The sequence below is a fragment of the Saccopteryx bilineata genome, chromosome 8 (assembly GCF_036850765.1).
Source record: "Saccopteryx bilineata isolate mSacBil1 chromosome 8, mSacBil1_pri_phased_curated, whole genome shotgun sequence".
NCBI classification, from domain to species: Eukaryota; Metazoa; Chordata; class Mammalia; order Chiroptera; family Emballonuridae; genus Saccopteryx; species Saccopteryx bilineata.
The window spans coordinates 5732466-5745924 of record NC_089497.1 but is presented as its reverse complement, the minus strand read 5'-3'; positions in this window follow the sequence as shown (position 1 = coordinate 5745924).

Genomic DNA, 13459 nt, shown 5'->3' with positions numbered 1-13459 from the left:
AAATGGTACGGGAAACTTTTGCGGACCCTTCATCTGGCTTCCTGCAACGGTGTCATGTTAGAATTGTTGAAATAAGGAAATGTATATTACTAGAATGTAATTACCAAACTACAGACCTTTGGATTCCGTCAGTGTCCACTCGCACCAATGGGCTTGTTGCTTTGCTGTGTCCTAGGAGACCTTAGCCCACTCACAGATTCATAAACCAATACCATCGTCAGGATCCAGAACGGTCCATCATCCCCACACTCTCTCCCGTAAATTTAGAGCCACTCCACCCCCACTCCATCCCCTAACACACAGGGATCTTCTCGCTCTCTCTATAGTTCTGTGTTTTTGTGAGAACCTCATAGAAATGAAATCACCTGGCCGGGAACCTTTGGAGAAGAACTTTCTTCCCTCAGCCTAGTTAGTGTCTTTGAGATTCATCCACGCGGCTAGGGCCATCAGTAGCCAAACCCCCCCCCCCCTTTTTTTTAAATGAAAAGTTAAATCCATTTGCACAGGCTGTTTCTGGCCTGCAATTATTTTGAGGTTTGGGGAACTCCAGTTAGCCGTGGTTAATAAACGGCTAATGCGCCATTTAGCTCCCTGAGATTGAAATATGATCATACTATATAGTCTTATGCCGAAAGCCATAGGGGTGACCTCATGGAAGGGACCTTAATCGTACCAGCTGAATGGCTCACCTGGAATCCCGTGGAAGTCACAATAGGGAGTGCACAGGGCCAATCCTCAGGATGTATTGTAGATCCCTCTGAGGTGGTGACGGATAGAACCTGAGTGTCCCATGGCTGCGCGAGGCAAGGGGTTAGAGCCCACCGACTAATGAGGCCTGAATTTCAGAGCCGGGTAAGGAAGTGCAGGTGTGTGATGGGGCGTCCGTCCATACCGGCTGCGGTTGGAGCGGCTCCGTGCCTCTGCCCTTCCTGGTCTTCGCAGAGAAGCTGGCAAGAGCCCATGAAGAGTTCCTGTGCTCGGCCTACAGGAGAGGATTCCTTCTGCAGGTGGGAATGAACACTTGATCCCGCAACTGTGCAGCAGATGCTAGAAGGGCTGGGCAAGGTCTCTGGCTGCCGAGCCACGTGGCTCTCAGCCCATGCGCAGCAGGGCCGGCTCCCATGGGGAGCCAGGGCTCCGCGCTCTGTGTGCAGGGCTGCCTACGGAAGTTGAGTGACAGGCTGTCTGCGTTTCCGTTTTCGCTACATTTTGGAACTCTTAAAGCCAGGGCTTGAATGCTTCTGCTTTGGATTAGTCACACACACACACACACACACACACACACACACACACACCCAAAGGTGGTATTGATCACAAAGTGATCAAAGTCAGGGCGCACAGGTAGAAATAAAACGTGCCTAACGGTTGGTTGGTGAAGAACATTAGGAACGGTGGCCCCTGGGATGAGCGAGTGGAGGGGAGGCTACGTAGGAGCTGTGACTACCCCTCGCTTTCGCATCCTGATCCCCAGTGTCGGGTCACACACATGGAATTTGACATTAAGACTAGAAGTCCTTCCTGATGGGGATGCCCAACCTCCAGGGCTCTATAGGCCGAGGAGGAAGGGCTGAGACCCCTCTTTGTACATCAGCAGCCTCCAGGCCTGAAATTCACCCCGAAATGTGCTTCCTTAGCTGCTCTCTGCGGGGAACAAAGTAGTGATTGTTATGTATCACCTATTGTATGACTACTATCAGCCAAGTGTCCAGGCTCTCGTAGAGCTCAATAAATAAGTGCTGAAAAACAGGAGGGCTTCTTGACTTCCTAGGACAGTGCCAGGTGGTCCCGACACTGAAACAGGGCATGTGCTTCGGCGTTAGGGCAGTGACTACATTCCACCACACTGGCCTCTTGACCCGCCGATTTCACTGACTAGACTATGTTGTGTTCACTAATGTGTCCCCACATCAGCCACAGCGACGGGCCCATGCCAGGCAGTCTATTAATATGTGTCGAACTGATGAATGCACGGATGAAGCACACCTGATCTATCCGCTGAGTCACTCTCTTCAACTTTTCCCCTGCATGTGACACTTTGTACAATAAAAAAAATAACTCGTTTACTCAATATGTTTATTTGTTAATGTACAGTTAGTTTTATTTCCTCCCCATTCCCGGTTCTACTGCTTATAAACTATGTGTTTCTCTGCAAGTGATTCACTCCTGCTAGCTTCATTTTCCTCATCTTGACGGGGCTAACAATTTTTGTTCTATTAAAAAAAAAGTTGGGGCGGGAGAGAACAAATTAGATAATGAAATTGAAAAGCATGTATGTTGAGTTATTTTGCGCTGTGCACAAAGACTTTCCATTTCCTTTCAAGTAACTCATTTGTGCTTTATTTTTCCTGCTTATTGATGCAATTGATGGTGGTCAGAATAAAAATATTACTTTTCAACCGATTATGACAGCCCCCCCATACATTATTTTTCCATTTCTAATTAGATCAAACTCTGGCTCATAAACTGAGGTTATATACATAATTCAATCTTCAAAGGTGTTGAGATCGTGACAATTATTAAACACTCTTTACTTCACCTGAGATTTCAGGTCCTGGATTGGAAGAATTGGTAAACGTTTTAATTTAGGAGGGAGGTGGCTGGTTTTCTTCAGGTGGCCTATCTGTACGCTTTCAGGAGATGACCTTACAGGCTCAGAATTTTTACTCTTTTGACATATTTGGCAAAAATAAAACTTTAAAGCAAGTGACTAAATATAGCTAAGCTGTAAAAGAATGAGATGGGTGGTGGGAGGGAAAGATGTGGACATTTGTTCTTGAGTGTACACGACGCACTTAGCCACCTATTGGAGTGACTGAAATTAAGTTGAGATAAAAGCATAACCGCCGAGAACACGTACACACCAAGGTCCAATATAGGACTATTCATGTGCTGCTCAGAGAACTGAGATATCCATGTTAGGAGAAGGTACCAGAGAAAAATTTATGGTCCAGAATTGCTTCAACGTGGTAATACAGTTCCACAACAAAGAAAACTATTGAAAAAGACATACACTAGGGAAAGTTGTTTGGGCTCAGTGGACCGTGAGCCCGAGGGATCGGGACTTCCGTTGCCATGTGCACTGTGGAGTCACTGCAGGTATCAGTCCGTGCAGAGACGTGATGAAAACAGTATTTTATGAGCTTAATCTGGCAGCAACATTCTCAGTTACTGCAAGCTGGAGCCAGTGGACCTGTCACAAGTGATCCATCCATCCATGCCGCTAGTGGAATAGCAAGATCAGATCTTGATCCAGATTACCAGCAGTCAAAAGCTGAGGTGACTATCTAGCTTATGAGGGAGCATCTGTTGCTAGTTCTGGGCATGGCATGGAATGCTTTGAACTGGTAAAACACTGGGTCGTGTGCTTTCTTATTTACAGTGTTGCAAAGTGCATGGGACGCTATATTTTTTTTAAAGCCTGCGTGCATGTGTGCTTCAACCAAGAATGAGGTTTAGGTTTTATTTCTATCCTCGTGGATTCTTCAAGTCCTGACATGAGTCAACTTATGTCAGTGTCTCCAGTACGTCTGCGGAAGTCAGCTGACACTCCTGGAGGCTGTGGGACTCTGCCGACGAACACCCTTCCGGTTCAGACGCTGACCTGGGCTGACTGAACGCGTCACTGATTCAGTCTGAATACCTATTTCAAGATTGGCAGCGCGGAAGGCACTCCACAATTGAACAGGAATCTCAGAAAAACTTCATCAGTCGACTCAGATCACGTTTTGTAGAATCACACTTTTGTAGACATCACTTTGGTAGAGTCTTTTCATTTTATAATACATCATCATAAAGGAAAAGTTGATAAATGATGACAGGAAGAAGAGAGTATTGCTTTTGCTGATGAGGTTGTGACAAATTGAGATGCACATTACAATCTGTCTCCATTGAGTCTCTATTCCTAATAATGTAAATGCGATTTAGTTATCTGTAGTGTAATACATGCACCAGCAGCCAGCATAGACATGTGAGTTTGGAAGGTGATAGTTTGTGTGTAATAACGGCCATGACAAAGACATGTCTCTCTTGTCCTTGGGTGGCCAGACCACAACTGCATTCCAAACCACATGCCATTCAGAATTATAAAAGAATTATTTTCTCTTATGGTTTGAACATTTAAAAAACTCATGAAAGTTAATATTATTATTCTTGGGTTTTTTGGGTTTTTTTGAGAGAAAGAGAGACAGGAATAGTGAGCTGTTCTGGTATATGTGCCCTGACCAGGGATCGAACCGGCAACCTCGGTGCATAGAAGTTATTTTGAGTGTTAAATTTAGCTCTATTGGTATCAATGACAGAAATAAATATACCATTGATACTGCGAAGAAATGTGTGGATATTACAGTAGATATTAGCAAAGATACAAGAAGTTTTAGTTAAAGTCAACTGGAGATTCTGAAGTGTTAGAAATCCTAAGGCAATGAATACTCACCTTGCATTTTGATGAAGTTTGGCTTGCATGTGGAATTAAAATTTGTTGGGTGACAAACTTGTGCCAGCTTGCCTGGGACTTATTCTGTAGTACTTCAATGACACAAGTATGGTTCTGCTTTTCCTCCACTTCCGGACTTCCCATGGTTTCTTTTCTTCATGGACTTCACCTCACATGAGCATTGATATGATAATTATTGATCTGTCTGACTTAAAGTGGCTATTGACCCTGGCTGTTTGGCTCAGTGGTAGAACATCGGCCACTGAGTGGGTGTCCTAGGTTCAATTCCCAGTCAGCACACACAGAAAAAGAAACCATCTACTTCTCCACCCCTGCCCTTCTCCCTTCTCTCCTCCTCTCTCTCTTCCCCTCCCACAGTCATGGTTTGATTGATTTGAGCACATTGGCCCCGGGCACTGAGGATGGCTCTGTTGGAGCCTCCACCTCAGGTACTAAAAATAGCTCAGTTGTGAGCACAACCCCAAATGGGCAGAGCATTGGCCCCAGATGGGGGTTTCCAGGTGGATCTTGGCAGGATGCACACAGGAGTCTCTCTTTCTATCTCCCTTCCTCTCAGTTGGAAAAGAAGAAAACAAAAATAAAGTGATTACAAGCCTTTCAAATCACAGAACAAGAGGCAATTTATGTGTATAGACTTTCACATACATAGCATTTTCCAAGTTTCGTGGGCCTCATGTTGATATAAAAATTTCTTAACACTCAGGCCCTGGCTGGTTGGCTCAGTGGTAGAGTGTCAGCCCAGCGTGTAGAAGTCCCGGGTTTGATTCCTGGTCAAGGCACACAGGAGAAGCACCCATTGATTCTTCACCCTTCTCCCCTCCTTTCTCTCTCTCTCTCTCTTCCCCTCCTGCATCCAAGGCTCCATTGGAGCAAAGTTGGCCCAGGCACTGACGATGGCTCCATGGCCTCCACCTCAGGCGCTAGAATGGGTCCAGCTACAAGGGAGCAACGCCCCAGATGGGCAGAGCATCGCCTCCTAGTGGGCATGCTGTGCGGATCTCAGTCAGGCGCTTCCAGGAGTTTATCTGCCTCCTGCTTCTCACTTCAGAAAAAAAACAAAACAAAACAAAATTCCTTAACACTATTCTAAATCATCCTCCCCTTTTGGCCATAGTAGGACGATTTTTTTTTTTTTTACTTTCTATTGAATTAATTAGGGTGATGCTGGTTAACAAAATTATACAGTTTTCAGGTGCACACTCTACCAGCCATCATCTGTACACCGTACTGTGTGTTCACCACTGCAAGCCATCTCCATCGATCCCCTCTTTACCTCCTTAAACTAAAAACCACAGCCAGCTATGTTCAACCTGACACTTGGCAGCAGATTATATTAGGACCCTTGAGGGGAGCGGTGGGGAGGGAACATTGATTCGCCTAAAATTTAGTTCCTTTAATGACAGCAGCTTTGTCATAGCATTTCGTATTTTAAAACCTATTCTTGCAAACATGTTCAGATGCGCTAGAAGTACTAAAGTAGATACGATCTGGTGGGCTGTCATGAAAACAAACAAACAAACAAGGGGAAACGCGGGGTCAGGAGCACAGCTGTCTGCTGAGGGCATAAAGCGTCTTTACCGTCTTCCCCATCGGCCAGTGTGCACTGATTTATATTTTCATAATGACGGACTCCACTGGCATGAACGTTTCAGTTCCTCAGAAATTAGATAAAATCATCATTTAGACCCAGGATAAAAGGTGGAGGGAATTAGCATTTCGCAGCATTAATTAGCTTCCTTGCCCTGCTTATTTCTGACCCAGTGGAGGCTGCTTAGTGCAGCCGCAAATGGGGCTACGAGTATCCTTCCACCGCAGGGCGAGACATTGATGCTTCTGAGGCGTGTAAATCCAACAGCTTTGCCTTGGTTTTAAAAGTATGGGTTTTTTTTTGTTTACTTGTTTGTTTGTTTGTTTGTTTTAGAACAGTGGTTTGTCTTAGATCACTGGCCTAAGCAAGCAACCAAGGGAACTATTGGCTACAAAGTATAACATCGGAAGGACTCCTGTTGAAACAATGCCCAAACTTTCCGGACACTCCTGGCGAACGCACGAGGACACCAACTTTCCGCGCTTCCGGCTCCAGCACTCTGCTGTCTGGAATCTTCATTATCATTCAAAGCCGGCGGAAGAAACTGGTCGCTGTGGCAGACAGGCGATTCATTGTTAAATAACTGTTTGCACGGCTTCCCAGGGCACACACACACCTTCGGTCTCACCCGGGCTGCTCCTCTCGGACCCCGTCCCGACCCTGCGGCTCTGGCTCTGTTCTCAGCCTGCGCATTTTCCGGGACATCGTCCCTCCGGTACCGGGTTCTCACTCCTCCCTTCCCACATGGCTGCTTGGCGTGCAGAAGATGCTGTCTTACCGATGCGTTCCCTCCCCTGACAAACAATGACTCCTGTGTCCCCCAGCGGGGGGCCATTAGGACATCCTCAGGGATTCTGCTAAGTCATCTCGGGATCCCAGTTTTGTGCCATCACCTCCTGTCGGTGACTTTCCCGGCATGCGCCATGCAGGGAGACCAGCAGTCACAAGGGGCAGCAGCTCCGGGCGTATTATTTGTGGTTTTGGTCTGGAAGAAGAACAGATAACGGCTCGTACACGGATGTCTGAGGGTCTCACTGGATGCTTTGCCTGGCATCGTTTGCAGCAAATTGTGAAAAGACTGAACGGTTTTCATGTGCTAGTTGAGGGGAGAGAGAGAGAGAGACAGAGAGAGAGAGAGAGAGAGAGAGAGGCATTGTCACATCTCCACTGCAATTACTCATGACAGTTTAGATGAAACATAACAACAGGGATCTTATAAAGTTATTGCAATTCGCCAGACTGTTCACCACCGTCCTGAGCTTTGAAGGCATGAATTGCCAGACATGAGTTGTTCTCAGGGAAAGTGGTTAACCGGTGGTAGGTTTATTTTTATTTGAATCTCACAAACCCAGCTTACTGTGGACACACACAGCGAAGACCTATCTGACACCGGTTCCTTTTAAATCAATGACATTACACTTGCCGCTGAATGCTGAATGCTTGGGCTTGTTTTTCTACTCGTTTTCCCTGACAGCTCTACCTCTGAAATCCTCTCGTTTTAATGAGCAGCCATATCTCACAGGGATTGCTCAACATTTAGTACATCATGAAGTCAGTGGGTTTTGGCATAATGCCATATTAACACTTGGGTTGTTTGTTACTGATTTTCGGGCGCAGTTTACCGCAGTGCTGGGGTGCGAGGTGTCTTTGTGTACAATCAGGCAGCGTGTTAACAAGAAAAGACTTCCACCAAGGCCCGGGAGGAAGGGAGGAAGGGGGTGCCGTTGCCCCCATCAGAAATGTCGACAGTTTGTTTGTTTTTGCCATGGGTCGGTCCAAGCTCCTTATCCTCACGTCCTCAACGGTGCAAAATAAAGTGTCACCCCTTGGGTGCATTGAAGTGAACGAAGTCCATCCTAGATGAGTGTGAACCTCTGAATTGCAGGATCTTTGGAAGCAACGATTTTATTATTTTTTTTCCGGGACACACTGGTAATCGAACTAAGCACCAAACACAGTCTCTCTGTCTGGCACAACAGAGACACTCGATAAATGCCTATTTCATTGAACTGAGTTGCATCCAAGGGTGATGTAGGAGCCCTACTTTAACAAGCAGGTGAAAATTGTCTGTAATTGGCAAAACAGCCTTTCAGGCACAAGCAGCCAAGGCTCTCCTGAAGCTTTAACTGGCTGCTTGCACTTGGAAAAATGCTCCCCAAGTATTTGGATTTGGTGTGTTCCCTGAAGTGGCCAGAGAAACTTCTGGTTTGCTGTGGCTGCAGTTGTTCATTTGCTCTGTTAAACGAGTCTTCCTTGCCTTTTTATTCTTTTTTCTTTCTATTGAGAGATAAAAAGAGACATTGTGGACCTAATGTTTCTCTCCCCCAGGATTTTCACCAAGTCTAAATTAGGCTAAGGGAATTTGGACTATTTCTTCCTAAATTTATCTCCAGTGTCTGTTGCTTCTACTTGAAAGATTTACACAAATAAAGAAAAAAGAGTTCCAATTGAGTTTGCCAAATGGTATCAGTGACATAAAAATGCAGGAGCTCTAGTCCTGTCTTGGTGCATCTCCTTTTGACTGTCAAATATATCCAACTTTAAAATCCAGTGTCTTTGAAAGACAGAGAGAGAGAGAGTGAATGCACATGTTGTCCCTGGAGAGAACCAAGTCTGAAAACTCACTTTCCATGGGAGTGTAAAGACTGATCTGTTCTTTATTAGTCTCAAATAATTTATTATATATTATTCAATTCAATAAACATTTCTTCCTGACCTGTGGTGGTGCAGTGGATAAAGCTCTGACCTGGAACACTGAGGTTGTCAGTTCAAAACCTGGGTTTGCCTGGTCAAGGCACATATGGGGTTGATGCTTCTGCCTCCTCCCTCCTTCTCTCTCTCTCTCTCTCTCTCTCTCTCTCTCTCCCTCTCTCCTTTCTCCTCAGTATAATAAATAAAATTATTTTTAAAAAAGAGAACTCTCCATCTACTACCAGGCTTTGGCTTGGGGTGGGGGGTGGCTCAGTACAGCCTGCTATTCAGAAGCACAATGTATTTCCACTCAGCTTGGAAGTGCAGTATATATAACAACCATGTTATATGGTAACAATGACAAAGAGAAAATGGAGCGCATGATTAAAAACGCATGGGAAAAGCAAACACTTGAGTTTGGGAGATAAGTTGAAAAAGACATACGGAGGTAAAATTGCTAACAACATTGAATGTTCAGCTGGGGAGGTTATTTTAAATTCAAAGCAAACGGGAAGTTCTTGGGTATTACTGAGAAGCGTAGGGACATACTTAGAGCCATGCTTTTTAGACATGGACCACAGGAAGAGAAAACAAAAAAGCTTCAGGCAGAGAAATCAGGTGTCTATGAAAAGCATGGTCCTGCTCTAAGTCCCTGACGAACAAATCAGATATGTGGAGGTGAGACAGGAAATTTATGGTTGGGTAGAGGGACAGAGAAGGAAGAGAGAGTCACACAGGAAGTTTATGGTTGGCTAGAGGAATGGGGAAGGAAGTGAGAGTCACACAGGAAGTTTATGGTTGGCTAGAGGAATGGGGAAGGAAGTGAGAGTCACACAGGAAGTTTATGGTTGGCTAGAGGAATGGGGAAGGAAGTGAGAGTCACACAGGAAGTTTATGGTTGGCTAGAGGAATGGGGAAGGAAGTGAGAGTCACACAGGAAGTTTATGATTGGCTAGAGGGATAAGGAAGGAAGTGAGAATCACACAGGAAGTTTATGGTTGGCTAGAGGAATGGGGAAGGAAGTGAGAGTCACACAGGAAGTTTATGATTGGCTAGAGGGATAAGGAAGGAAGTGAGACTCACACAGGAAGTTTATGGTTGGCTAGAGGGATAAAGAAGGAAGTGAGAGTCACACAGGAAGTGACTGCAGTGGTTATGAGCAATCTCTGGAGTCAGATAGACTTACTGGCCTTACGATCTTCAAAAGTCACATGGTTTTTCTGTAGCTCCTTTGTGCTCATCTATGAGACTGATGCATTAATACTGCCGACCCAACTGGGTTGTTGAAAGGATGAAATGTACAGACACATGTAAAACTCTTTGAAAATCTCTGACACAGGGTAAGGAGTCCCACACAAGTCTGAGATATTTGGGGGACTTGGGGCCTCTTTCTTGAGAATTTGTTGGACGGGGTGGTTGGTGCCACAGACTGAGAAAAGGAATATGGGGCAAGAGCATGTTTGGGGTCAAGAAGAGGATAAGTCAGAAATCAAAGTTGTTCACATCCTGCCCTGAGTCACAGTGGGGCCTGGTGCAGACAGCCCTGTCAGTTACCTTGTCTGTGAGGGAAAGAGGCAGGTGGGACAAGACAGGAGCATCCTAGGGCATGGCCGGAGGGTTAAACTTTGAAGGGAAAAGGAGCGCTTTGCTCTCATAAAGAATGCTGTTACAGAGACCTTTTGAGGCCAAGAACCAGGGATTTGAAGGAATGACTTTGAGTGATGTTAATAATGAGAGGAGTTTAGGTTTTCTTTCTTTCTTTTTTTTTTTTTAGAAGCGTGGAGAATCTGGGACAGCGGCCGGCCACCTGCAGAGGGTGAGGCACTTGGAAATAATAGCTATAGGAACTGAAATAGTCACCCTGTGATGAGTGAAAGAAATGCAAAGTCACCTGCCTGTGGAATCTTTTCCCAAAATGGCTTTTCAGACTTCATTTCCCACATGGGTAGTGAGTTCTAAAATTTAGATATTTTATGTCAACTATGAAGTGCCAAGCTTTTCCCAGATGAATGCTAGTGCTGCTGCTTAGTCAAGTATTGCAAATAATTTGGGGGTTGGTGAAGAGTACGTGATGTGCCTGTGTGCGACCTAAGGGATAGATGTGTGTGTGTCTGTGTGCGTGTGTGTGCATGTTGTGTTGGAGGTAGTGGTGTGATGGTATAAAGTAATGCCATTCTCACAGTCTAATTAACTTGGAGTTCTTTTGAGTTTCACTGGATAAATTCTAGCGGTTTCTTAAAGATTATGCTAACTAAATTATCTTACAAGTGATAAAATAATCAGTTGGCTTTTTTTTTTTAAGTGAGAGTAGGAGGGATAGAGAGACAGATTCCCACATGCGCCCCAACTGGGATCCACCTGGCAATCCCTGTCCGGGGCGAATGCTTGAATCAACCGAGCTGTCCTCAGTGCCAGGGGCCAACACTTGGACCAAATGAGCCACTGTCTGTGGGAAGAGAAGAGAGAGGGAAGGGGGAGAGGGATGGGAAGAGAAGCAGATGGTCACTTCTCCTGTGTTCCCTGACTGGGGATCATACCCAGGATGTCCATACACTGGGCTGACGCTCTATCCACTGAGCCACCCAGCCCGGGCTTCAGTTGACTTTTATAAATCGCAAAAAAAAAATTGACTTACAATAATCTCCTATCTACCTTGAGGAACCTAGTCTTCTAAATCTCATCCCCTGAACTATCCTTTCTTTCTAATACAAGTAAAATAGGGAAGAGGGAGACTCCAGTTTTCAAAACCCAAAAAGGCAACATGGGATCGGTTTCGTGTCACTGTGGTTATTAGCACATGAAGCAGCTTTGGGCTTTAGGCCGACTCGTATTCTAGGATGGCATTTAGTATCCTGCAGAGTCAGCCCTCTTCATTTTGAGCTGTCCTCCCGCTACTGTACACGCACAAGTGCTCGGCGGCTGCTGGGTTTGTGCAGTGCAGTACGAGCAGTCCTAAGGCAACGAGGCGACCCGTGGGCACCAGGTTTGCTCCTCATGTTCGGTGGTATCAGGAGTGGTCCTGGACTGGTGACTGGCACAGTGCCCAGCAATCTGCCAGAGCTTCTGGCTCCCTCAGTGGATTTCAAACGGTTCATTTTCGAGAGTTGATATAGTCTTATGGGAAGATGAAATGCCAGCTGGTTTTAAAAATAATCCTCATCTGATTCCCTCACTGAACTTCCAATAGTCACCCTTGAGACTTACACCTGTCCTCACTGTGGGATCCGTCTACTTCTTTGCCAGGGGAATCTGCATTGTGTAGGTTGATAGTTTGATGATTTACTAGCCATGCATACCTTTGCTCCGGCTTTCCAGCTGCTATCTTGCTATGACCAGGTGCTTAGTTCTAGAAACTGGACTGTTGCCTTGGTAACTAGGTACACATCCTGATCTTGTTGTGGACCGAGGCATCACTGATGTTTAGGTCCTGCTTCTCCCCGACAGCGTGCTTTTGTCAGCCCTCCTGGAGACTGACACCCAGTCTTCCAGCTTCAAACTTCAATCTTGGTTTTCAGAGTATGCCAGAACTCTGTGATGCCCGCATTTGGCCTCTCTAGGCCTCCACAAAGCTCCTACTTTCCTGGTCACAAGCCTTGTCTAACGTCCTACTGTTGCCTCTGCTCTGAGACTATGTGTTACTCTGGTAATTTTTTCTTTGTCTCTGACTTTTGATCTGAGATAAGCCATCTGACTTGAGCTTTAATTTTGCCATGAATTATAACTGAAAAAGAACATCTCATTGCAGATTTTTGTTCATTAGAATACTGAATTACGCTTTTCTTTGCAGACGTGGAAGGCAGCTAATTGCCTTCCTATTCTCAACAGCCAAGGAGTAGAGAAACATGTCTCTTCCCACCTTCTAAAAGAGAGGAAACTAATGAAGAGACAGTCAGGACTATTTCAGAGGTCTCTCATGATATACATATCCAATGAACACAGTCTACATAAGCGTCTCTATTAACAGGCTCGGTGAGTACTTCTGTGGGTTTACCATAGCCCAGTGAGACCATCAAAATTATACAAATAGAGAACAGGAGGGAATTCTTCAATAATCAATTCAAAACCCATGAAGAAGCCCAATAACAACCAAATGACCAGTATTTCTTGAGCAGTTTAAGTTACATAATACACTGTACTGGGGGTGAGGAGAATACAGAGCTGTTCTTCGCCAACAAGGGACTCACCAACTTAAAGATTTGGTAGTTCCTGGGAAACACAGGACATTCTATCTTTTAACGCCATATCATTAAGGTCGAATAAGGAGAACAGCAAGGACTTGCTCCCTTTTGAAGACAGGCCATACAGGAAGGGGCCACCTTAACTGCCATACCTGGACTTTATGCCTTGACGTCTAATGGTTACGTGAGGAATCGCAGGACAGGATACCTGACAATGAGCAACTTTGGGTCAAGGACACACCAAGGATCTGAGGGAGCTGAAGCAAAAATGCATTTCCCCTGGCTTCTTCTCTCACCGTCCTGAACATGGCGCATACATTCTTCATGACACTGCACTTTTTAAAGCGTGATTCTAAAGAGTCGTTAGATTTTAGAGCCACAGGGCTCACCCGCAACTTTCATTAAGTGATACCCTACTCACTGTATGAGGATATCAAGAAAAGCCACACTTTAAAATTTCTGGCTTTAATATAATAGATGCTTTGTGTGAAATCAACCTATTGAAAAGATGAACCCCTACTGACTTACTTTGACTATGGTTTATTATTT